We start from the raw sequence: 24,467 nt of genomic DNA on the forward strand, positions 1-24,467 counted from the left end.
AAACCCCAACAATCCAAAGATCCCCTTTGAGCAAGCACTGGGCGACAGTGGGGAGGAAAAACTCCCTTTAGGAAGAAACCTCCAGCAGAACCAGGCTCAAGAAGGGGCGGCCATCTGCTGCGACCGGTTGGGGGTGATGGAAAGAGAATAGAGGGAGACAAGATGAAGTATACTTCTAATGGCCTATTCCAATTGGCGGTAATACATCATAAGAATTGAGGAAAGGTGGTGTTGATGGAGACTCTGGGGAAGGCCTTCGTCTGCCAGGGTGTTTTGGAGCCACTTGAATAAATTTAGTTTGCACTGGAGGTGGACGAGGTTTAATCTGTGGAAAGATCTGAGACGGAGTCGGAGTCTCCCCATAACATCTCCCCATCACGCCTCTATGGACCAACGGTGCGAGCTTTTGTCCTTTCTGTTTTTCTAATTTAAGCTGGAGTTGAACGTCTTTCACTCTAGATTTTAGATGACCTATCTCTTTTTCTTCATTGCCAGCTTTTCTGATCATCTGGTTCACTGGTCCAATGAGCTCCTGTTTTTGTTTGAATAAAGCGTATTCGGAAGACTTTACCATATCATTGTACTGCTTTTTAAATGATTCCAGCTCCCGTGTTTTATCTAGTAAAGCTGCATCTAGATCCTTGCATCTGGTACGTAGACAGTTCAGCTGTTTTTCAAGAAACAGCTGAACTGTTCCAACAAAGGGGATGCCTTCCACACCGTCTACGTATTTCTTTTTCAAGTTGTGGAATATATCCCTAAATTCCACCTTTTCTTTTTCTCTGAAGTGACCTGCATGTGGAAATGCCTTTTCAAAGGACAAAACGCACTGGTACAATTCCTCTTGGAAGTGGCGCTTTTTCTTTTCCAGGCAATTCGTTTTTTGTGTGAATATTTCTGTTTGCTTTTTTGTGGCGCGCAGTTGCTCTTCCAGTGAGATCTTTTCAGCCAGTGCCTGATTGTGTGCCGTTTTTACTTTATACCTGTCCACTGCTGTCTTTCTGTGGTTTTCCTGCTCTGTGCTTAGGGCCTTTTTTAGGTCTTCATTTTTCTTTTTCAAAGAATCAACTTCATCTTCGACCATAGCCTTCATTTTCTTTTCAAAGGCCAGAGCCCTAATATTTCTCTGACATTTCTGTTTGATCTCCATATTCTGGGCCTTTTGGTTGTCTATTACTTTGCCCATTTGATCTTTCTCGTCTGTTAATTCTTTCACGGTTTTATCCATCAATTCATTTTCGTCCTGTAACTTTGTATTACGTGTCAGAAGACCCTCAATCCAACACTGCGAGGATTGATGTTGTTCCTCGCGTTCTTTAACCGCATTGACGGCCACACCTCTACTATTTTTTACTGTTCTCTCAAGCTTTTCTATTTTGGAATCATACATTTCCATGACCTCTTCTAACTTTCTGTCTGCAGCATTGGCTTTGTCTTCGAGTTTTTTTTAGTATTTTCCTCGTAAAATTGCTGCATCTTATTTTTTTCCTCTTTGTGGCGTTTCAATAATAATTCAACAACTTGGCTGTTGTGAAATTCCTGACGTACCACCTTTTCTTTTGCTGTTTCCAGCAGTCCTTGCAGGACTTCGACTTCGTCCTCATCATCTGTGATTAGGTATTGAAACAGCTGTTTACTCCCCAGATGTTTGTGTCCTCAAAGAAATTCCATTTTGATTTATGTGAATGTATTGTGCAGGTACTTTCTCTGCTTCACCCTCATTGCTTGCTTTATCTGAGAACATAATCTGCCTTCTTTTAGCTTGGGGTAGGCCAACCCCACGACTCTCCACTGCTTCCACAAAGTAACCTCCGATAACCTTTGGGTCACTGTTAGTGTGTGCGGCCCGCAGCCAAATGATGTTGCGTGAGAAACCGTCGATGCATCCATTAATACATATCCCATATGGCTTTAGTTTGTCATAAGAGTCTATGTGCCACACAAAGTTAGGCCCCTGAGCAAAATATTGCCTCCTTCTGAGACGTGTGGTCTGGCGAACCTGGGAACCTAATGGGTCCAGTAAAGAGATGAGGATCCTGACGTCTTCTTTCCTGATCGCAGTGCCGTGTTGTTTGCACTTTGTAAACATCCACCGATAACCGTGATCCTTCCCAGGCCCTTGCAGTTGGTTCACAATAAAATCTATCCCGGCGTCCAGGTCGTACTTACGTCTGTAAAGCGACTTGGCTCTCAATATCCGGTTTAAATGTCTCTCCGTAATGATGGTTCCTTGCATTGCCAGGCTTTTCAAAATGCGTTTGTAGCTCATTCCCAGCCTAAAATAAAACTCAATCAGACTGTCTCTGTCCATGGTGTATAGGTTTAGCTTCTTTTAGCTTGGGGTAAGCCTCAGTTTATGTTTTAAATGAAAACGCTTGAAGACAAAGTGAACTCTGGACAAGCGTGCGGCCTACCTGAAGCCCAGGTGGGCTTGTTGATAATCACATTTTCACACTCATCTCGGGGCACATCCGTGGTGTTCTGGTGCCAGCCTGTCCCCTCTGTTTTTGTGGGGGTTTTCCCCACATACGAAAATGGCCGCTTCTGCCTGGAGGGAGTTTTTTATTTTTGCTTTGCAGCTGCACAGGATCTGTATAGAAGTTTTAAACACTTCTACTTTAGGCAAATTTATAATATTTTAGACGACAGCACTGTTACGAGTTCAAAAATTGGGGATGGAGACAAGAGGAAAAACCACAATAACAACACTGGTCCGGCCGGGTTAAGTCAAACGATGATTTTAATGATCACACGCGTGGGAGATGGACACTGTATGCAGACAGCCTCAGATCTCAAAATGGTGGAGCATTGATCAAACTCTTATAGCCTCTGGTGCCCCCACCTTATCATAAAAGCCTAAACATTCACATGCTTTCTCTCACACGGCGCCTAAGCTACGACCTTGGCTCCCTGTTTATCTGCTCCTGCTGAGATGGGGCAGAAAACTCCAGCATGTTCCGTTCTCTTCTAATCAGACAAATAAGGCGATGACTTTTCTGCAAACAGTATTTCTTATAACTCAGCAGTATAATGCATCATGAAACAATATCATCCATTCACAATAAATCAGCAGTGTAATGCAAATCAGTTTAACAAATGCAATAGTTATCACCCTCTCCTAATTCAGGAGAATAATGCAAACTAAAACTACATAATAATTCACAATCTTTAATTAGGGGTCTAACATGGCATAAAATAATATTATAAACCTCACAGCACATAAAACACTGTTTGCTTGGATGCGTGTGTTTGTGTGTAAAAAGTGAGATGTTCAGAGGTCTTGCTTCATGGTATCGAACAGCCCACACAAAACAGGTTCTTTATGATTTAATTTAAGTGCTGATGTAAACCACAATGTTCAGCAAACATCTATCAGGTCATTGGACTGTATTTTTTTAAAGCTTAAGTATGCGCACATGGGATATATTAAAAACTGACAAGCCGTTTGAACACATGATGTGAAATCACTTAATCAACCTGCTGGATTTTCCAAAAGTTAAAATATTTATACTACTTTGGCACATTGCTCTTAACTTATTAAGGTGGCTATTAGTGAGGGTCATGATAATCAATTCAATTGAGCAGAAGTGACATTCTTACTTCGATTCGTCCAAATTCATGTGAGTTCCAGTCTGTTCAGCCTGTTTCTGTGTAGCACCAAGCAGTAGACCTAAACCTGGATGTGCTTCTGGGTTCTGCCTCTAATGAAAACGGATGAGTGTAAAATGCAACCATTGTTTGTAGTTTGCTGCCACCTAAAGAAACTGATGGACATTATGAACAATGCTGGGCATCCTCTGCACACGGCCATAAACAATCAGAAGAGTCTGTTCAGTGACAGGTTGCTTCTCCCCAAGACAAGAACTAACAGACTTAAAAACTCCTTTGTCCCACACGCCATCAAACTGTTTAACTCCTCTCGGGAGGGGAGAGGGAGGGGAAACAGGAGGACAAAGGAGGGGGGAACAACTAAGCTGTAGTGCCTCTTCACCTCACTGTACAATACCTTGTGCAATACTTTTTGTAAATAGTCAACAGTGCAATAGACTCAATACTTGAAATGTGCAATTCACTTGTATTTTTATTTTTTATTCCTATTTATTCTATTTATCCCCTTTGTATATTTTATTTATATTTGTCTCTGTATTTATATATGTGTGTGTGTGTGTGTGTGTGTGTGTGTGTGTGTGTATATATATATATATATATATATAACAATTCTGTAACTGTAACTTCGGTCGTTGCTGTGCTTTTTGGAAGTCGAATTTCCCAGAGGAACCCACCCGAGGGATTAATAAAGTTCTATCTTATCTTATCTCTTACCTACTGAGTGAAAAAAGAACTGAAGTTGTAAAAAGTCAGTATTCCTAATGATAGGCTTCGTTTTGTTTCAGTTTCAGTTCACTATACAGCTCATCAAACTGTTTTCCCTTTACGTTTTGATATAATAGCTTTTTAGTACTACTGAGACACATACTGCCTTTTTCTTCCGTTAGAGTAATATTTTCTTGAGCTGTGTAACTGGATTTGTTCAAACATAGAGGTAGTTTGGATTCACTGACACAGGAGCCATACGCCCTTTCTGCAGTTTCTATGCTTCCTTAGCTCGTTTATGTCGCCATTGTTAATCCTGTCCTGTGCAAAGAAAAGCCCAAGCTACACTTGTCTGACTGACAGAAGGTTCAAGAGAAGGACATTTGCTCTCAACTCTTTCCCTGTTGAAATGTTATTCCAAGCAAGTGAGTTTCCTACAGGGTATGGAGGGTTAGTATGTGTTAATGATTTCAGTGTCATGCAGGGGAAAGTAGCATTCAGTGGAAGCTTCTCGGTGATTGTTTTAAATCCAAATATGACCCTTATTTGTGGCGCATGTTAGCATACAGTCAGCTCAGGAGTTAGTATCAGTCATGTGGTTGTCACGAGGTTGCGCACAGCATCACCGGCAAGAGGGCTTGGTTTGAGAGGTTTTTGGCATCTGTGATGTGATTTACAACCATCCACCCATGTACAGTAAGAAGCTGCACTCACAACCGTGGGCATCAGCAAGTTGGTGAAATTTAAACAAAACAGCATTACATCTGAAACTCTCTTATTGTACCCAAAATACAAATTTTAGTGATTACATGTGGCTTCATTAATTATGTTCAAAAGGATGAATACATAACGCAAGTAATAACTTTATAATCAGTCAGTGAATGAAGGAGCTCAAGAGTGCAAATATAGTTGCAATAAAGTGACAAATATGCCCTTTTATGTCAAACAAAGACCGAAATAAGTGGCATCAGTGTGAGGATGAAAATGAGCGATCCAACCTCACACTGCAGATATCAGGGCAACGCACAGTGGGGGGGCGGGGGAGGGGGGTTGCAGTCTGCGCGCACAAGAGGGCTAACAACGCTGTGAGTGACAGAATCCACCCAAACTGAGGAACAGCTTCTTCCCCAGAGCTGAAGCCTGCACTGTTTGCACTATAATATAATATAATATAATATAATATAATATAATATAATATAATATAATATAATATAATATAATATAATATAATATAATATAATATGTTGCTATTTAATGTTTTTTGTTCGTGTTGCAGCTGCTCTGTGAGCCAAGCTTTCGTTGTCTAAATTCAATGGAAATATATCTCTGCACCACACGATGGCGATAGATTCTCACAGTCTGTGCTCTGCTTCCGCCACCAGTCATCTTTAAATCTTTTTTTTATTCAATGAAACCTTTATTTAACTCGCAGCATTACTTAAAAAAATCATATTTAAATACAAAAAAAATTACATGAACGACAGTAGTAGAAAATTGATAAAATAACACCAAATAAATATATTTACAAATGATAGCAACATCAATGGAATAAAACCATGAACACCAGCAGAAGGAGAAAGAGGCCTGTATCTACATTATTACTCTGGCAGCTCTCAGTCTCCATACAGACAGGACACGTTGCAGCGTAATTGCAGACAGGTGCGTGGGCCTGAGCTCCGCCCAGGCAGAATGACGAGTGGAAGAAAGCAGCAACACAATAAACATATGTAACCTTGCGGAGCCGGCCGGGCAGACATCGAGACCGTGACAGAGTGCAAAACTTTTATACTTGACAACACACACAAAAACCCCCACACACAACAAAAATCAGAATTTTTGTGATTTGGATTTTTATTTAAAGGTGAAACCTTTTTTCTTTTCTTTTTTTTGCCAGATTCGACATTTTGATTAATTTCATTGAAGTATACTTTAGTTTTTTTGTTTTACTTTGATGCTATAATAGATGTTTAGAAAATTCAGTTATATTTAAGATTATATAGCATCATGGCAAAACAACAGTCTCCTCAAGCTGCTTTATACTGTAAGGTGAAAACACTACAGAAAAAGCCAGAAAACCCCAACAATCCAATGATCCCCTTTGAGCAAGCACTGGGCGACAGTGGGGAGGAAAAACTCCCTTTAGGAAGAAACCTCCGGCAGAACCAGGCTCAAGAAGGGGCGGCCATCTGCTGCGACCGGTTGGGGGTGATGGAAAGAGAATAGAGGGAGACAAGATGAAGTATACTTCTAATGGCCTATTCCAATTGGTGGTAATACATCATAAGAATTGAGGAAAGGTGGTGTTGATGGAGACTCTGGGGAAGGCCTAGTCAAGCTCAGTTTTAAGCTTTTCAACTTCATCAATCATTCACACTCAGAAATTAAAGTACAGAAATGTACCTATAGGGGTACAATGGCTTGTCACTGGGGTGGTACCCTCTAAGGTACCGTTCTGTACCCTAAACTGTGGGTACTGATTTGTACCCTTGTAATTTGTACCTTTTACATGTCAAACCTGTACTTTAAAGGGCAAAGTTGTACCCTTAGTATAAAGTACAAAAAAGAACCCTTAAAAGGAGTACAAAAATGTCTTTCTAAAGGTTCAGTATCTAAACACAGATTTCCTACATTTTTCCTCTCAAGATTTGAAAAATTGAAGATACAAAGTCAAAAATACTTGTCACATTTATTACCTTCTTAAATACATTGCTTAACTGTTACATACAAACTGTTATCAACAGAGTATGTGTCATAAGCTGCAACATCAATTTCCTGTCCAGGTTTTAGCAACGTCCATTCACTATCAACTCTAACACTGTATGAATGAAAATGGTTGTCATATAACAGAGGAATGAGAATTTTTCCACAAAAGACCCACATTGTGTCAATATTAAATATGTACTTAATTTGCCAGAACAGAGGAATCTTCTCTGAATGCAGTACATCAATGACAAACACATCTCTTACACAGTATTTGACACTGTTCACAATTACTTCTGACACACGCTGGAAAGCTTTCTTAGCACTATCAACTTCAGAAAAGCCACAATAGACTGTCAGTGCTTGTTGCAGTTCCAGTGGTAATGACAAAAATGGTGTAGTCACACTTTTTCCAAAAACATTTTCAAATTCACCAAGTAAACTTTTGTTAGAAAACTCCCAGCACTGTCTGAACTGATGTCTGTTGCTCAAAGTTGTAGCAATGTTCATAAAATTTCTACAATTGCGGGACAACGTTTTGAAATACTGGTGCTTACTTTCAAATCTCATACACCATAACAAACGTAGAGGGCCGAACATTTCAATCAGTCTTGCATAGTGGATTAAATAATGACACTTTGGTGTAATTACATCCCCAAATACACTTTTCAGTTTTGTGAGAAACTCATGGACAAGCAACTTCAACAATAAAATATTCTCTTTTCGCACTTTTTTAGCCATTACAATCTCTGTTATTTCACGACATAGAAGAAAAACATGCCAATATTTACAATTAGGTGGCACACGGTCTGCCATCAGAAATGGCAGCAATCTGAACAGGCACCACTTTTGAGATGCTGATCCAACAATACCAACACTCTGTAGTCTTTCTGATAACTGTACTGGTTTGTTTGTTTTGTCATTCTGACCAATGGGCATTTTTTGCAATTCTTCATTGATCTCTCTAATTGTAATATGCTTCTCAGTGTGGGCTTTACAAATCACTAGTTTCATAACTAGAGGAACTACACCTTCCAACAGATCATGCATTACATCAGGTGGTAAAGCTTGTGTAACACTGAAATAACTCAGTCTGTCAAAAGGACATGAACTATTTACACCATATATTGTTTTATCATCCGGAAATTCTTGGATTCGTGCAAGATGATACTGGTGAACCTCTGATGTTCTTAAAACAAAGCTTTCTTCCTCAAAGGATTGTTTCATATCTTCATAAGAAGCCATGCAATACCGACAAATTCTACCAGTGTTAAATGACATAGAAAAACCACCAATCATGTGAGCTGATAAATTATCACAAGATAAAGTTGCAAGAGCAGCATGAATAGTGTGTTCAGTTTTATCAATGGTAAAAGTAAAGCCATCAGTGGAAAGTTTTTCCAAATCATCAAGCAAAGGTTTAAGGATAACATGCCAACCACACCGCTTAACGAAAGAATAGCGTACCAATAACGCTAGATGAATGTGCCTCTGCTGAGAAGTGTACCTTTTGTCCAAATTGCCTACAGTGTAATAAAATGCACTAAGTTTGTGTTTGGATCATTTAGATCCTAGAGGATTAAGTACTTCAAATTCATCCTCATAAAAATGGAGTCGCAGTGCATTTGGGTTATCCTTGAAGAATTGATGATGTCTGAAGATTTCTCCATCAGAGTAATCTGTTAGAAATTCATCAGTTTCCGAATTGCCACTTGAAAAAATGTGATCTTTTATGTCTTCATGAGAAAGATAATTTTTTAGCACCTTATCAACAGGCACATATGAATACGAGCTAACTGTATGACCCACAGAGTCTCTTAATTTGCAATGAACAGGCTCTGTCATGTTGATCTTTGATTTGCAATGTTCTTTGACTAAATAAGGAGATCGAATAGCTGTTGAAGCCTTCTCAAAAAATTCATTTGAATGCAGGACATTTTTAACCTCTGGACACAAAGACACGTCAAGACCCATTTTCTCTAAATGATATGCTATAAAAGCATCGTAGTTCTCCTTGAAAAAACACATCAGAAAATTTACGTCTTCCACAATTTCTTCCTGAACAGAGACCGGTAAAGAATTTTTCTCTCTGCACTTAAGAATGAACTTGAAAAGATTGTCTCTGAAATTTATCAAAAATTCATCCCAGGATGGAGGGGTTTCAATATTTTCAGTTATGTCATTTGCAAATTCATTTGGGTGTGGACTGACTACCTCCTGCTCATTTTCATCTAAGTCTTTATGGGGACACAACACTTGCTCTCTGTGTTTCCTATACACATGTCGTCTGAAAGATTCATATTTTTTGAAGGAAGAACAGCAGTCACTGAGTCCACAGGTTATATCAAAATTGGCATCATGGGAATGAATAAGTCCTATGTGCTGAATAAGCTTTGTCAAACTAAAGGTTCTTCTGCCACATTTGGAGCACTGATATGGCTGAGGCATGGTGGTCAATACAGAAGATTTATTTGTCTGGTGACTGTGATTGGCAGAGGCCGGTCCTCACCCTCATCTATTTTCACAATGTACTTTTGGAGAAAAATCAGGGTGTTCTTCAGATGTTTTGGATAAGCAAGGTTGAAGACAAAATACAAGCAGAAATAAGAGATGATTCCTTCAAAAATACACGAGCTTCTGCACACTTCACTGCCATCCAACTTCACAATGTTTGGAGCGCTTCTGGAGAACACTGGTTTCCAGTCTTCATGAAGTAGCTGAACAGTTGGATAGGGGGTTTTCGGATGAACCTTTGAAGTCAAAAGAGAAGGTAGAGGAAAGCAATATCTTAGTCTCTTAACAAAAGATACATTTGTTTTCCTTTTATATAGACTAAATATTTTAATACACACACCTCTCCAAGTATGACAAAGAGATCCAGTTTCTCCTTGAAGACGTATGGCAGGAATAAAAGTGCAGCCCTTGTGTCAAGATCTGCCAAAAAAACAACAAAACACAAGATCACCCATGCATTTTATCTGGCATTTCCAGTTACCTATAAAAATTATATAAAATGGAAGCCTTGAAGTTAAAAAAAAAAAGCAAATACCTGGTAGGTCATCAGTGAGAGCCTCCTCTCTTGCATCAAGGTAGAGCTGGTAGAGTGGGGTTTTCCCTCGTGTAAGGCCAATCACCTTCGCTGGCTTACATTACCCGTTGTTGGTTGGATCCACCTGAGTTCGTTGCACAGCTACAAGTAAAAAATTCATTTTCAGTACAAAATAACAGTGTATGAAAATGAAATAATCTAAAGTTGATATTAATTATGTATGGTGCTGCATAATTATTTTTTTTATAGAATTTAACAACAATACTGTAAGAAGTTACATGAACATACAAAAAAAGGAAAGAGGGACAGATGAAGAAAGCAAGGTCAAGGGCAAATAAAATATACTACTATAAACATGTTAAATGTGACAGCTATTTCCAAGTTCAATTCAGCTTTCTGACTTACACCAGTAGGCATCCCTAAGAAGGGGTACTTCTTCAACACATCTTCCACAGGCATACCATTTGCAATTTCTTTCTGCCGCCAAGCAAACGTTTGCTGCATACGGTTATGAACCACCATGGTATCTGGTTGCATCTTCTGATATTGGCACTGTATGACCTTTAAGTGGGCGTCTATGGATAATAAATCCTCTCCTTGGACGCATGGTCCCTTGAAAGAAAGCAAGAGTGAGAAGAGAAAGTCAAAACAGATTAGAAACCCAACATAAGACTAAATATACAATTAGAGCTGACACGATCTGTGCATCACAAAGAACTCGTATCGGTTAAAGTTAACCGATACCATGAACCAATATTTAAAATATGGAAACTCTGAAATAATTTCACATAAAATCTTAATTGTTAACTTGAAATTTTAGTTTTGGAGTCATATTTAAAATGGGTTTTTTTTGTTTTTGTTTTTTAAATCTAGTTCACCCTCTTTTAGCGCCTTCCAATTAATAATTTTTTGTGAGGTAGAAGTATTAGCACTGGTACTTTGTATTAGCAAGTGCTCTAATCCAAGTATTGGTATTGTTTCGGTTTGAAAAAAGGTACAGTTGCATCCCTAATCCTTAGTTTTAGATGTAATAACAGAGGCAAGAACATTTTATAGCTCAAGGTGTCCCTCACACCAACCTGACAAACATTTCTCTGACTTGTTCGTTGACATTTATTAGGCTGCCCTCTCCTCGTAGAACCAAACTTCTCCTTACAACGCCTCACTGCCTCACTGTCGACTAGTGGTGCCCGCTCTGATTTGAATTTACGTCTCAAAGACATATGCCATGTGTGCTTGTTGAACAGAAACATAAGTTACTGTAAAAACAATCTACACAAAATACACCCAACAAAGAATCAGTAAACATATGTTACAGAGTATAGCATGGTGGAAAAGGATGGAGAGAATCCCCCACTAAGCTTTTGGGTTGGCATTTCTTTAGATTTTGTTTTGTATTAATTGCATGCTTTGGTGTTTTTTTGTGTTTGATGTGAGGTGTGGGCCACACCCATGTGGGAGTGGAGATTCTACTCTAGTCCAGCTGCCAGCTATTTGGAGTTGAATACAGGGAGCAGCTGATTGGGGAGGATTGGAGCCCTTCTCTATAAAGGGGAGAGGAAACAGGAAGTAGGGGTTGTCGTTGTTTTTTTTAGTAGGACACTGGTGAAGCAGGGAAGCCTCGAAGATCCAGGATGAAGTGTGCACATTTTAATGGAAAAGATTTTTAACCTGGCCTGGTTTTGCTTTTAAAATAAACTGAGGATGTTGGAGGGAGGACTCATTCTTATTGGGATGTGAGTGGATGTGCTGGAAGGCAGGAAAACAAACACTGGACTGGAGACTCTCTGTGCCCCTGACAAGGAAACTGGACCAGTTTTGGGGAAGTTCCAGCTCCCAGGATGTGATCTGGAGACCCAGCCTCGAACGAAGTCAGGCCTGAAAAGGCTAACAACCCTGACCGCGGTGGCTTTGGGCCTTGGATTCCTGGCCAGAGTTGTGTCTTCAGCCAGTAGTTTTACCCGGAGAAAGAACAAATAAATCTTGTGTAACCCATTACAGTGTGCGTGTGGTGGTTCGTTACTGGTCAATATTAGAGCTACTACTTTCTTGTACGGAGGCCATTTTGGGCCTTACGTAACACATACTTCATACAAACCTACTGAGAGGCTACAGATTGTCTTACTAACAAAACAAGATCGAAAAAAGCTTCACTTTTACTTTGTAATCTTGAAGGAACCTTATGCTAATTTTAAATTTAACTTACATAACCATTTCCCTCATGATCCTTGAGGAAAGGATACTTCGTTACCAGCGTCTTCACAGCTTGCACATATTCAGAATTTGTGGGATACCTGTAATATCAGAAGAAACAGAAGTGTTAGAGCAACTGCTGACAAACAAACTTTATCAAGTGTTAGTTATTGTTTCTTAGTAATGTAGCGTTTATTTTCAATATGACAGATTCAGCTTTTTCTAAAGCAACAAGCTAACATTACCCTGATTAACTTACATAGTATACTGTGCCACAGCTTCATATAGAACTCTGATTATTGTGTGTCTGTCCCTTGGATTTTTATGGCACGGTTCTTTGTTGTCCAGTTTTAGTTGCAGATTTTTGGGAAATCTTGGAATTTCAAAAGAGGCTGGCAGTCTCAAAGTATTTTCATTGCTGTGAAAACAGTTAAGTGTTTGTTTTTATTGCATGAATTGAAGTATAAAACACTACAGTAACAATACATATGGTAGAAACAATGATCATATTAACTAAATCCTAAAAGTGCATAACGGCCAACATGTATGCTTCAGACATACTAACTTCATTATAAATAAGAAAATACCTTATTGAAGTTGACGAAGTAGATGGTTGCCAGTCTTCTGGAGAGACAGTCTGTAGAGTCAGACTGACTGAAGATTCCTTCATCCTTGACACAAACTGGTTGAATTTAACCTGCTTTTTGAAGGATCCTTGGAAAAGGTATGCAACCATAGTCTCAGTAAGACCGCAGTCAACTGTGTCACCATCAACCTCATTGTCTGCAAGATAAATGGTAGTACAAACTCTAAATTCAATGTAAGGATATTTATCACCACATTTTTACATGGGTAAAAACCGTATATCACACACATTAAAACCTTTTGTACAACTTCTTTCAGTTCAAAGAAATATTCATTTAAAAAAAATCAGTAAATTAAATAAAATAAACCAAATCTTTAGAGTGAATCCTCTCGATATGCAAAGTTTTCATTTTTAAATTTAGATGTTTGTTTGGGACTACTGGACACAGGAGAGCAGAGTCTGAGCATGCTTTTGTGCCCTTTCAAGTTTGGAAGAAAAAAAAGACTAGAATGCTGTAATGTGTTAATATTCACTACTAAGGTGACTCCTTTCTCCAGATTTCCGACAGTTTCTGCCGTCTGTTCTTTCAGACCGATTACTTATAGTGATAACACCGTATTACAAGCTCAGATTACATGCTGAAAAAGTTCCCACATTGCTTAAAACGCGACTATCAAACCCCAGCTGCGACACCCTTGTTATATATTAAACAAGTGCGGCGTCAAGATATTTCCTTTAAACGTTATTATCAGCTGCCCATGTGTGTTAATGGCCTTGGAATGGATGTAAAAACGTGATTTTATTAAACCATTAATACACTAACGGTAAACTGCATTCAGCTACCAGGGAATCAAATTTCGCGCCGGTGTTCCAGATCTACTGGCGTTTAGATCAACTGGCGTTGGTCGAACAGATGTGTGGCAGTCTTGCGTTTCAGGAGCTGCTACCGACAAACCAGCAAAAAAACGCCAAATGTGTCATCTGTGACACTTGTGAGGTTATCTCAAACACACTCCGTCAGTCTTGATGCTGTTGAACAACAAAATGTTTAAAATGTGGCGAGTTTATCTGGTGATATCCTCATGCGCGACGCGATCGCGAAAACAGCAAACAAGTAACACCACGCCGATGTTGTTCACAGGACAGCAAGAGTAAACGATCGGGAGACTCTTGTCGTCGTTATCGTTCCGCTCGCACGTTTTATTTCTCCGGTTTCAGCGTTTTTGCTTCACAACTAAAGCGAGCAGTTTACTTTGTGCACTAACATGGAGTCGAGTCAACCAGCGCCACCTCTGGCCAAGTGCCACAGCCTACAGCCAGATCAACCTGTGACACACATCTGCACCACGTTTGAATTCGTGTCATGCACATTTGTACCTTTCAACTGTGTCTGTTTGTGCGTCATGCAAATAAACCTTTGAAATGAATGAAATGATATCATATATTCCTTATTGGCCTACATTTGTACAAAATTCCAAATTATATACACAAAGTCATAGACATCACCACTCCAATTGGTCATCATGATTTTGATATTCTCTTTTTCCATAACAATGAAATACGCCTTGGACAAATATGACACATCAATATTTCATTAGTGTTGTCACATCACATCCTGTAAGCATCATCTGCCTGTGTCCTTTCCCTGGAAATGAATATTTCCAGCCAATATTGGCAATCCATCAACATGGCTGGAGAGTTGGTAGTTATATACAGTCTGTATAAGTGTGGTTAATCTAATGAAGATTTGTAAGGAGACGGCAGTTACTGTGAATTCACAGCAGTTACACAGTGATTAGTAATAAACAGTCAGTGAGTGTGAGTGGATATGACTGTTCCCACCACTAACACATGGCCCTACGCTGTGTTCACTGCATCATTCCATGTTTGGCACTGATCACCACCTGCACTCATGTATATATCTATCTATCTACTTAGCACTTTTAATTCTTATTTTTATTTTCATGTCTATTTAAGCTTAATTTATAACAGTATGTTTGCACTGAAGCACCGCAGCAATTTCCTAATATCCTAACTCCTAACTAGAAGGGGGAATTATGTTAAAATGCTCTTCATAGACTACAGCTCTGCATTTAACACCATAATTCCCTCCACACTCACCACCAAGCTGGAGCATCTGGGACTCAGCTCATCTATGTGTCAGTGGATCTCCAACTTCCTAACTGGCAGACCACAGGCAGTAAGGATGGGCGGACATGTCTCAGCCTCCACCACTCTCAGCACTGGAGCCCCCCAGGGGTGTGTTCTGAGCCCCCTGCTGTACTCTTTGTACACATATGACTGTGTGGCCACTACCAGCTCCACCACCATCATCAAGTTTGCTGACGACACCGTCGTGGTGGGCCTGATCTCTGATAACAACGAGACGGCCTACCTGAAGGAGATTAGGAATCTGGAAAACTGGTGCCAGTGGAGAGAGTGGACAGCTTCAAATACCTCGGAGTTCACATCACGCAGGACCTGTCATGGTCCTGTCACATCAACACCGTGGTGAAAAAGGCCCGACAGCGTCTCTACCACCTCAGACGCTTGAGAGACTTCCAACTGCCCTCCAAGGTGCTCAGGAACTTTTACTCGTGCACCATAGAGAGCATCCTGGCGGGAAACATCTTAACCTGGTTCGGGAACAGCACCATGCAGGACAGACGAGCTCTACAGAGGGTTGTGCGGTCAGCTGAGCGCACCATCCGCTCCGAGCTCCCTGACCTGCACTCAATCTACAGCAGGCGGTGCTGGACCAAGGCCAGGAAGATCGTGAAGGACCTCAGCCATCCCAACAACAGACTGTTCTCTCTGTTGAGGTCAGGAAAGTGATTCCGCTCCCTGAAGACCAACACAGAGAGACTGAGGAGGAGCTTCTTCCCGCAGGCGATACGGTCTCTCAATCACACCACCACACAGTACTGACCCACACATATGGTTCTTACACACACACTGGACTTTCTGGACATTGTTTTTGCACAACACTGGTCACTATATTCTTCATTTCCGGTTAATACTTGTACAGCTGCTGTTATTGTGTATATATTTATTTATATTTAGATTTCTTCATACATTCTTATATAGTTCTATATTGTGTATTTTGTTGTACAGTTATTTCATTTTTAACCTTAATTTATATTTTATTCCTTCCTAGTTAAATTTACCCTTTTTAATTTTTCATATTTATTTCCTATCTTATTCATAGCCTTTTCCTTTTTTGTTCTCTTTAGGTCACGAGCAGTTGTCCAAGCATTTCACTACATATCGTACTGTGTATGACTGTGTACGTGACAAATAAAATTTGAATTTGAATTTGAATTTTTGAATTTAATGTTGTAAACCCGCTCAACATTTGGCAATAAAACCCATTCTGATTCTGATTCTGATATAAGAAAGTCAGTGACTCAGGTGTGTCGCTTGCTTTGTCATCTGTTTGTGAGACTGTAGGAGACGTAGAAATCTTTTGTTTTAAATCTTAGTTAGGAAGGTTCCTGTTTGAAAACAAGCACTTTTTGTGAGAAATGCAAGAAGTACATCTGCAGAAAGCACACCGTTACATTCTGTCCATCATGTGGACAAAATCGAAAATGTTGAGCATTGAAAAACTGAGAACGTTGGGCAAGTTCAAAAGAAATGTGTTTGTAAGAACGAAAAACCAAATTGTTCCTAAAATAGTTATGGAAAGTCTAACTGTTGTATGTCTGTGTTCTACATGTTTATCTAATCGAAAATAAAGGTGCTATTGTTTTATTGCAGTTTTTGGATAATTCTGAGTGGATTTACACAGTACGGGTCAAAATGACCCGCAACAAAATGTCATTTTTTTGTTCTTCAACATAATACAAGGGTTCATTTCCAAAACTTGCTTATGATCTTCAATTTGTAGCAGATCCACTATCACACAGCAGCTGGAGCAGTTTCAAATGGGGGTCAGTCCACTGCTGCCACCTGTGGCCAAGTGCCACAGCCTACTACTAGATTAACTTGTGACACATCTGCACCTGCTGCTATGATCACAGTGAGTAGAGGCTGAGTGGCTGCACTTACCCCGGGTACATCCAAATCTACCCACAAACATGTTGAAAGATGCAATGGCAGCAATGTGGATTGTCAACACTAAAAACAATCAGTAAGCAAAGACAACAGGGATCAATTTTTACTGTTTATTTAATACCCACAACATTTGTAGTCGCCTTCGGCACAGGGAAAGTCCACACACACTGTGTGGTACCACTTTCCACAGAAGGTGCAATCTGCAAGATTGAATGAGATTGTCAGAGTCATTGTCTGACTGTTTATTACTAATCACCTGCTGTACATTCACAGTAACTGCCATCTCCTTACAAATGTTTATTAGATTAACCACACTGTATATAACAACCAACTCTAAAATGTTTGTTCGCAGAGAAAAGACACAGACAGACTACGCTAACGACATGTGATGTTACAACACTAGTGAAATATTAGTGTCATTTCATTCTTTTCAAAGGTTTATTTGCATGACGCACAAACAGACACAGTTGAAAGGTACAAATGTGCATGACACGAATTCAAACGTGGTGCAGATGTGTGTCACAGGTTGATCTGGCTGTAGGCTGTGGCACTTGGCCAGAGGTGGCGCTGGTTGACTCGACTCCATGTTAGTGCACAAAGTAAACTGCTCGCTGTAGTTGTGAAGCAAAAACGCTGAAATCGGAGAAATAAACCGTGCGAGCGGAACGATAACGACGACAAGAGTCTCCCGATCGTTTACTCTTGCTGTCCTGTGAACAACATCGGCGTGGTGTTAATTGTTTGCTGTTTTCGCGATCGCGTCGCGAATGAGGATATCACCAGATAAACTCGCCACATTTTAAACATTTTGTTGTTCAACAGCATCAAGACTGACGGAGTGTGTTTGAGATAACCTCACAAGTGTCACAGATGACACATTTGGCGTTTTTTTGCTGGTTTGTCGGTAGCAGCTCCTGAAACGCAAGACTGCCACACATCTGTTCGACCAACGCCAGTTGATCTAAACGCCAGTAGATCTGGAACACCGCCAGTCCGAGTGTCAGGTGAACTGAACTTCAGGTAAGAAGTTATGACCTGCAGTCTATCTGGGTCAGATATAAACCAAGTTTAGGTGGAGTTTATTTTCGTTGTGCTGACTTTTTACCCTCAGTTGCAATAACTAGTACTGGTTCTAGCCAGCTTGACAGAGTTTATATACAGCTGGGTGGGTGCTATGACGTTACTGATAGTGAACTTTATTTTATTCATAAGGTTAGTTAGTAGAGTTGCCAACGGCTCTTTAAAAAAATGGAATGGTCCCTCATTCAGAGAAAATATTACACGTTTCGTATTGAGCTGAGAAGGAACACAGTTTGTCCCGGACTTTCGCTATAATGAAAAAAAGACACAAAGCTGGAGTTATTCTGTCGTTACGCTGCACAGCTGCCTCTTCTCCTCTCATCCTCTCCCCTGCCTCTCCTGTTGCTACTTCAATCATGAAACTGATCAATGATCAGCTGATTGGCTTTTCTCCCTTGTTTATTTATCGCCCACTTTGCGCCAGAAAGAGGAAACCAGCAGATGTCGCGCTAAACAACAGCAGCACATTTAAGCTTGATCAGCTGTTGTTAGAATTTATTTGATATTACTTTCTAGTATCAGCTGATGTTTGCTGGAGTCACAGCTGTAAAAGCTGCTGGTCATGATATCGGTTTGGATATGTGGTGAGAGGGAAACATGAAGATGAAACCAGGAGATGTCCTTACTGAATCATCAGAGCTGAACAGGTGATGGAGAAACAGGTTTACCTTTTAGTTCACATGAATGAGTTGAAGGGAAGTTATGAACTGTTTCTGAGACACAAATAACACCAGGATCCTTTTTTATGTAGCTGACAGCTGGCAACTGTGCAGGGGTGGATCTAGGAAAGTTTTGCCAGGGGGCCAGGTAGGGCATTAACAGGGAAAGGTGGGGCACAAAGAAATACTTTTCTTTCTTATTCTCATTTAAAATATCTAGCTTTTATTAAATAATTATCTAAATCTTACAACCAAAGTTTTTATCTGACGTAAAATGTATAGAAATCATACATATACCAACAAGACAGTGTACATCACTGTCACAACAGCATTTGTTTTCAGTCAAAGTCTTTATGGCTTTAATACCTGGTGGGCCGGTCTCTAGTCAAAATGCCTGATTTTCTGTCCCAGTCCAGCCCTGCAGGTTAATACTGGCAGTGTCACCATGCCAGCTGACTGTATTTCATCATCAGCCAGTGTTGTTCTTGATCAATATTACCAAAGTTTACCATAAGGCAGCATAGAAAGTATTTACTTGCTTTCAGGTTTTATTCAAATGTTAGTCTTTTCAGTTGTTTCCCCACTTTTTTCCTGTTTCAAAATCAAACACCAGTTTGTGAGAAGATTATCTTCTTTTTTTTAATAGGCATTGGTTTTGCATTGGCATTGGCTAATTTGTCAATTCTTTGTTACAAATGTTCGTATTTTAATATTCAAAAATGTTTTTGCCCAAAACATATGTGCACTATATGTCAGTAAAAATATTATGCAAATATTGCTGTCCTTGAATGCTGAGTAAACACTGACAAAGCACTGATTGTATCTCTTGTACTTTATCAACGCAGTATCTAAAAACTTTGCACCATAGTGGTTAAAATCTCATTCTAATAAGAATTAAAAGCGCATTCGGTTATTAGGTTTATAGGATTATTGAATTATGGTTAACGGTTGGTAGATTTTTTTTTTTAAAACATTATCTGCCAATTACATCTGCCACCCTTCTCCAAATCTGTGCCCCTACCTGGCCCCCCAACAAAAATTTTCTAGACACGCCACTGGGTCCGGGTGGATCTCCACCAGCAGCTCAGCAGGCGAATCCGAAAACTGACACTGACGGCCAAACTCGCAGCGGTGCTTGGAGTAAGCATAAGTGGACCTGGACCTCACCGGACCTGGAGTACCTGATGATTAAGTGCCGGCCATTCTGGCTACCGAGGGAATTTACAGCAGTGATTATTACGGCTGTTTACATTCCCCCACAAGCCGACACTGACCGAGCACTCAGGGAACTGTACAGCGCGATCAGCAGTGAGGAAACCGCACACCCAGAGGCAGCGTTTATCACAGCCGGAGACTTTAATAAGGGAAACCTGAAGAAAGTCTCACCCAAACTCCACCAACACATCCATTTTAACACTCGTGGAGACCGGCTACTCGACCACTGCTACATCTCTTTCCGGGATGCGTACAAAGCCCTCCCCCGCACCCCATTCGGCCAATCAGATCACCGCTCCATCCTGCTCCTGCCCGCCTACAGGCAGAAGCTGAAACAGGAAGCTCCAACCCGGAGGGCGGTGCTGTTTTGATCACGCGGACTGGGAAATGTTTCACGTGGCTGCTAGGGACATTGACGAGTACACAGACTCAGTCTGCGGATTTATCAGGAAATGCGTGGAAGATGTCGTCCCATCCAGAACAGTTAAATCCTTCCCAAATCAAAAACCCTGGATTAACGGAGATGTTCGCGCGGCACTGGCGGCACGGAGCACCGCCTTTGCCTCCGCGAACACATCGGACTACAAACACGCACATTACCAACTCCGGAAGACTATCTAAGCAGCCAAACGTGAGTACAGGGACAGGGTGGAGCAACAGTTCGACAACCCTCGGAGTATGTGGCAGGGACTAAACACGATCACAGACTTTAGAGGGAAAACCAGCACACCGCAGACCACGGCCTCTCTGTGTGAGGATCTAAACGTATTCTACGCTAGATTCGACACAGCGAACACCATGAGACCGGACAGTGTGCGCACCGCGGATGACGTCAGTGCGCACACTGTGTCTGAGGAGGATGTGCGGAAGTGCTTCAGGAAGGTGAACGCACGCAAAGCTACTGGTCCGGACGGGATTCCCGGCCGCGTCCTCAAGTCATGCGCGGCTCAGCTGGCTGCAGTGTTCACGCACATCTTCAACCTTTCCCTCTCTCTGTCTGTAGTCCCAGCCTGCTTCAAAATGGCCACCGTCGTCCCTGTACCCAAATCCTCCACCATCTCCTCATTGAACGACTGGCGACCTGTAGCCCTGACCCCCATCGTAAGCAAATGCTTCGGTCACTGGACCCTCTACAGTTCGCATACCGCCACAACAGGTCCACTGATGATGCCATAGCCTTGACACTACACACTGCCCTGTCACACCTGGAGAAGAGAGACACGTATGTGAGAATGCTGTTTGTAGATTACAGCTCAGCATTCAATACCATCGTTCCCTCGAAGCTGGACAGGAAACTGCAGGATCTAGGACTGAGCAGCTCCCTCTGCAGCTGGATCCTTAGCTTCCTGTCTGACAGACGCCAAGTGGTCAGACTGGGCAGCATCACCTCATCCCCCATCACACTGAACACTGGTGCCCCACAGGGGTGTGTACTGAGCCCTCTCCTGTACTCACTCTACACCTACGACTGCACAGCCACTAACAACTCCAACATCATTGTGAAGTTTGCGGACGACACTACAGTGGTGGGTCTTATCACCAATGGTGATGAGACGGCTTACAGGGAGGAGGTCAGCGCCCTGACCCACTGGTGTCAAGACAACCATCTCACACTCAACGTCGCAAAGACAAAGGAGCTGATAGTGGACTTCCGGAGGTGCAGAGAAGTACACACCCCCATCACCATCAACGGCGCTGCTGTGGAGAGAGTGAGCAGCTTCCGGTTCCTTGGTGTACATCTGGCTGAGGATCTTACGTGGTCAGTACACACAAACAAAACAGTGAAGAAGGCGCAGCAGCGCCTCTTCTTTCTCAGGAGACTGAAAAGATTCGGCATGAGCCCCCGCATCCTCAGGACCTTCTATCACTGTGCCATTGAGAGCATCCTCACTGGATGCATCACCACCTGGTATGGCAACAGCACCGCCTACAACTGCAAAGCTCTCCAGCGAGTAGTGCGGTGCTCTGAACGGATAATTGGAGGTGAGCTTCCCTCCCTCCAAGACATCTACAGGAAGCGGTGCCTGAGGAAAGCGGGGAGGATCATCAAGGACTCCAGTCACCCCAGCCATAAACTGTTCAGACTGCTTCCATCAGGAAGGAGGTTCTGCAGCATCCGGTCCCGTACCAGCAGACTGAGAGACAGCTTCTTCCATCAGGCCATCAGACTGCTGAACACTTCATAGACACCTCAGCTTCACTACTGGAACTTTAACATTATGCACTCCATACTGTACAGTAACGCCACTGTTTTGCACATGTCTCAACTCTGTATATTTTTATATATTTTATTTATTGTTGACTCTATTTAATTTGTAAAATATGTGTACACACACACACACACACACACACACACACACACACACACACACACACACACGTAGAAAAATATTTAGTATACACATCCAGAAATGCATATACTATTATATATTGTACATATATTTATTAGTTTCAGATGTAGCCATTCTTGTATTTTGCTTGTTTACATTATTGTATTTTGCACAACTCTGTTGCTTGTGAAGCTCGCACACAAGAATTTCACTCACATGTGCTGTACCAATGTACCTGCACATGTGATGTGACAATAAAAGTGATTTGATTTGATTTTGATTTGAAATTATTTTTGGAGTGGCACAAATAATTTGTGTGGCATCAAATTTGATGCAGAACAGCTGATTGTTCTGTAAATAGTTTGAAATGTTTATTTAAAAAAACGCCTTGGCTGCATTTTAAGTAAACAGCTGCAAAAAACTTTGTTTGCATAGATCAGTTACTTTTTTGAAGACGTAATTATATAATTAATTGCCCAACATTGGTCATTATATACTGTATTTTGCAGACAGAGAGTTACAGGACTCTCTCCCAGACCACAGACTCATACTCATAATACAAGTCAGAGCTTTTTTTTTTTTTTTTAAAAAAGAAAGTTGCGTTTTCAAAATTGGAGTTCAAGTTATTTTTACTTCCAATAGTGTTAACATACTACACAGGTCATGAACAAGTTTTTTTTTAAATTTTTGTTGTAAGTGGGCTAAAGGAGTTAATTAAAAAAAAAGTCTAACATAAATTTAAATGTTGTAATTTGATTATTTTAATAAACCATGTAACTTGGATGGATTCAATGCTGACGTGACCACAGTGCACACGCCTGCTGTTGCTCACAGTGGTCCAAGGGACCGCTCAGAGAGTTTGTGTGTTCGCTCAGACACATGAAAAATTAGAGGGAACATTGGACCCAAGCTTCGCCCCCACAACAGGGTCCTCAACCGTCCTGGAAGAAAGTCTAGTGTGGTATTCTACTGATCAACTGAGCATGCCACCTCTCCCAGTTTGTGTCCATAAACCTCTTTGTGTGCTCCCCTGTTGATCTTCTCTCATTCCTACACTGCTCTTTTGATGGTCATGTGATCTGTACACCTAAATACAGCCCAGTTATTGTTGTTGTTCACACCTGACGCCTGGGCTCATAAGTTGTCCTCAATATCTTGCATTTCCATCCCCCGTTTCTGACTCCCTGCCATCTGTCTTCTCCTTGATATTCTTCTATAATGAAACCTGCAATCATTGCAATCACCAATGAGTCAGCTGAATGGCTAGCTTATCACTTTAACTGAAACACTGTTCAGTCTCAACTTTGCAGTTACTATTTTCATCATTTATGTTACAAGCATTTGTAAGTGCAATTTGTTTGGAGGCACAATCGTCTGATTTTTGTGTGTGACAACATTTCTGCATCTCAAGAACGGTTTAGTTTGGACTACTTGCACAATTTTGCGCTTTAAACTGACCTGCAGTTTGGTTTGGCTAAAAACTTCAGAGCAGACATTTGCCCAAATTTCTGGGCGCTTTCTTGGGTCAGCACAGCTTCTCAGTTTAATATATGAAGTGCCAGATCTTTTTGCATGTCCACTTAATTTCAGAATTTAAGAAACAATCCATGTGACTGAGGCCTGGTATCAGCTTGGCATCCTTTCATCTCTCTAGCCTTTTAGTTAATTATGCCTTACTAAAAACGTGTAAAACAGAGAGCACAATCTGTGATTAGGTATTGAAACAGCTGTTTACTCCCCAGATGTTTGTGTCCTCAAAGAAATTCCATTTTGATTTATGTGAATGTATTGTGCAGGTACTTTCTCTGCTTCGCCCTCATTGCTTGCTTTATCTGAGAACATAATCTGCCTTCTTTTAGCTTGGGGTAGGCCTCACTTTATGTTTTAAATTAAAACGCTTGAAGACAAAGTGAACTCTGGACAAGCGTGCGACCTAACTGAAGTCCAGGTGGGCTTGTTGATAATCACATTTTCACACTCATCTCGGGGCAGACCTGTGGTGTTCTGGTGCCAACCTGTCCCCTCCGTTTTTTGAGTGCCCCCCCCCCCCCCACATATAAAAAGAGACGGTTTATTTTATAATATTTTAGACAACAGCATATAAAACACCATTTGCTTGCACTTGTGTGTGTGTGTGTGTGTGTGTGTGTGTGTGTGTGTGTGTAAAAACTGAGATGTTCAGAGGTCTTGCTTCATGGTATCGAGCAGCTCACACAAAACAGGGTCTTTGTATTTTAATGTAGGTGCTGATGTAAACCACAATTTTCAGCAAACATCTATCAGGT

At 41.0% G+C, this 24,467-nt stretch overlaps 1 pseudogene; it reads right to left on the reverse strand.

Annotated features, from left to right (window-relative positions):
* Nucleotides 1-6,988: 6,988 nt before the first annotated feature.
* On the reverse strand, nucleotides 6,989-13,395 carry LOC146575231 (sterile alpha motif domain-containing protein 3-like; annotated as a pseudogene).
* Between the last annotated feature and the right edge of the window lie 11,072 nt (nucleotides 13,396-24,467).

The sequence above is a fragment of the Mchenga conophoros genome, linkage group LG4 (genome assembly GCF_057382185.1).
Source record: "Mchenga conophoros isolate Kocher_MC1m ecotype Shallow Benthic linkage group LG4, M_conophoros_male_GT1.1, whole genome shotgun sequence".
In the NCBI taxonomy this organism is placed as follows: domain Eukaryota; kingdom Metazoa; phylum Chordata; class Actinopteri; order Cichliformes; family Cichlidae; genus Mchenga; species Mchenga conophoros.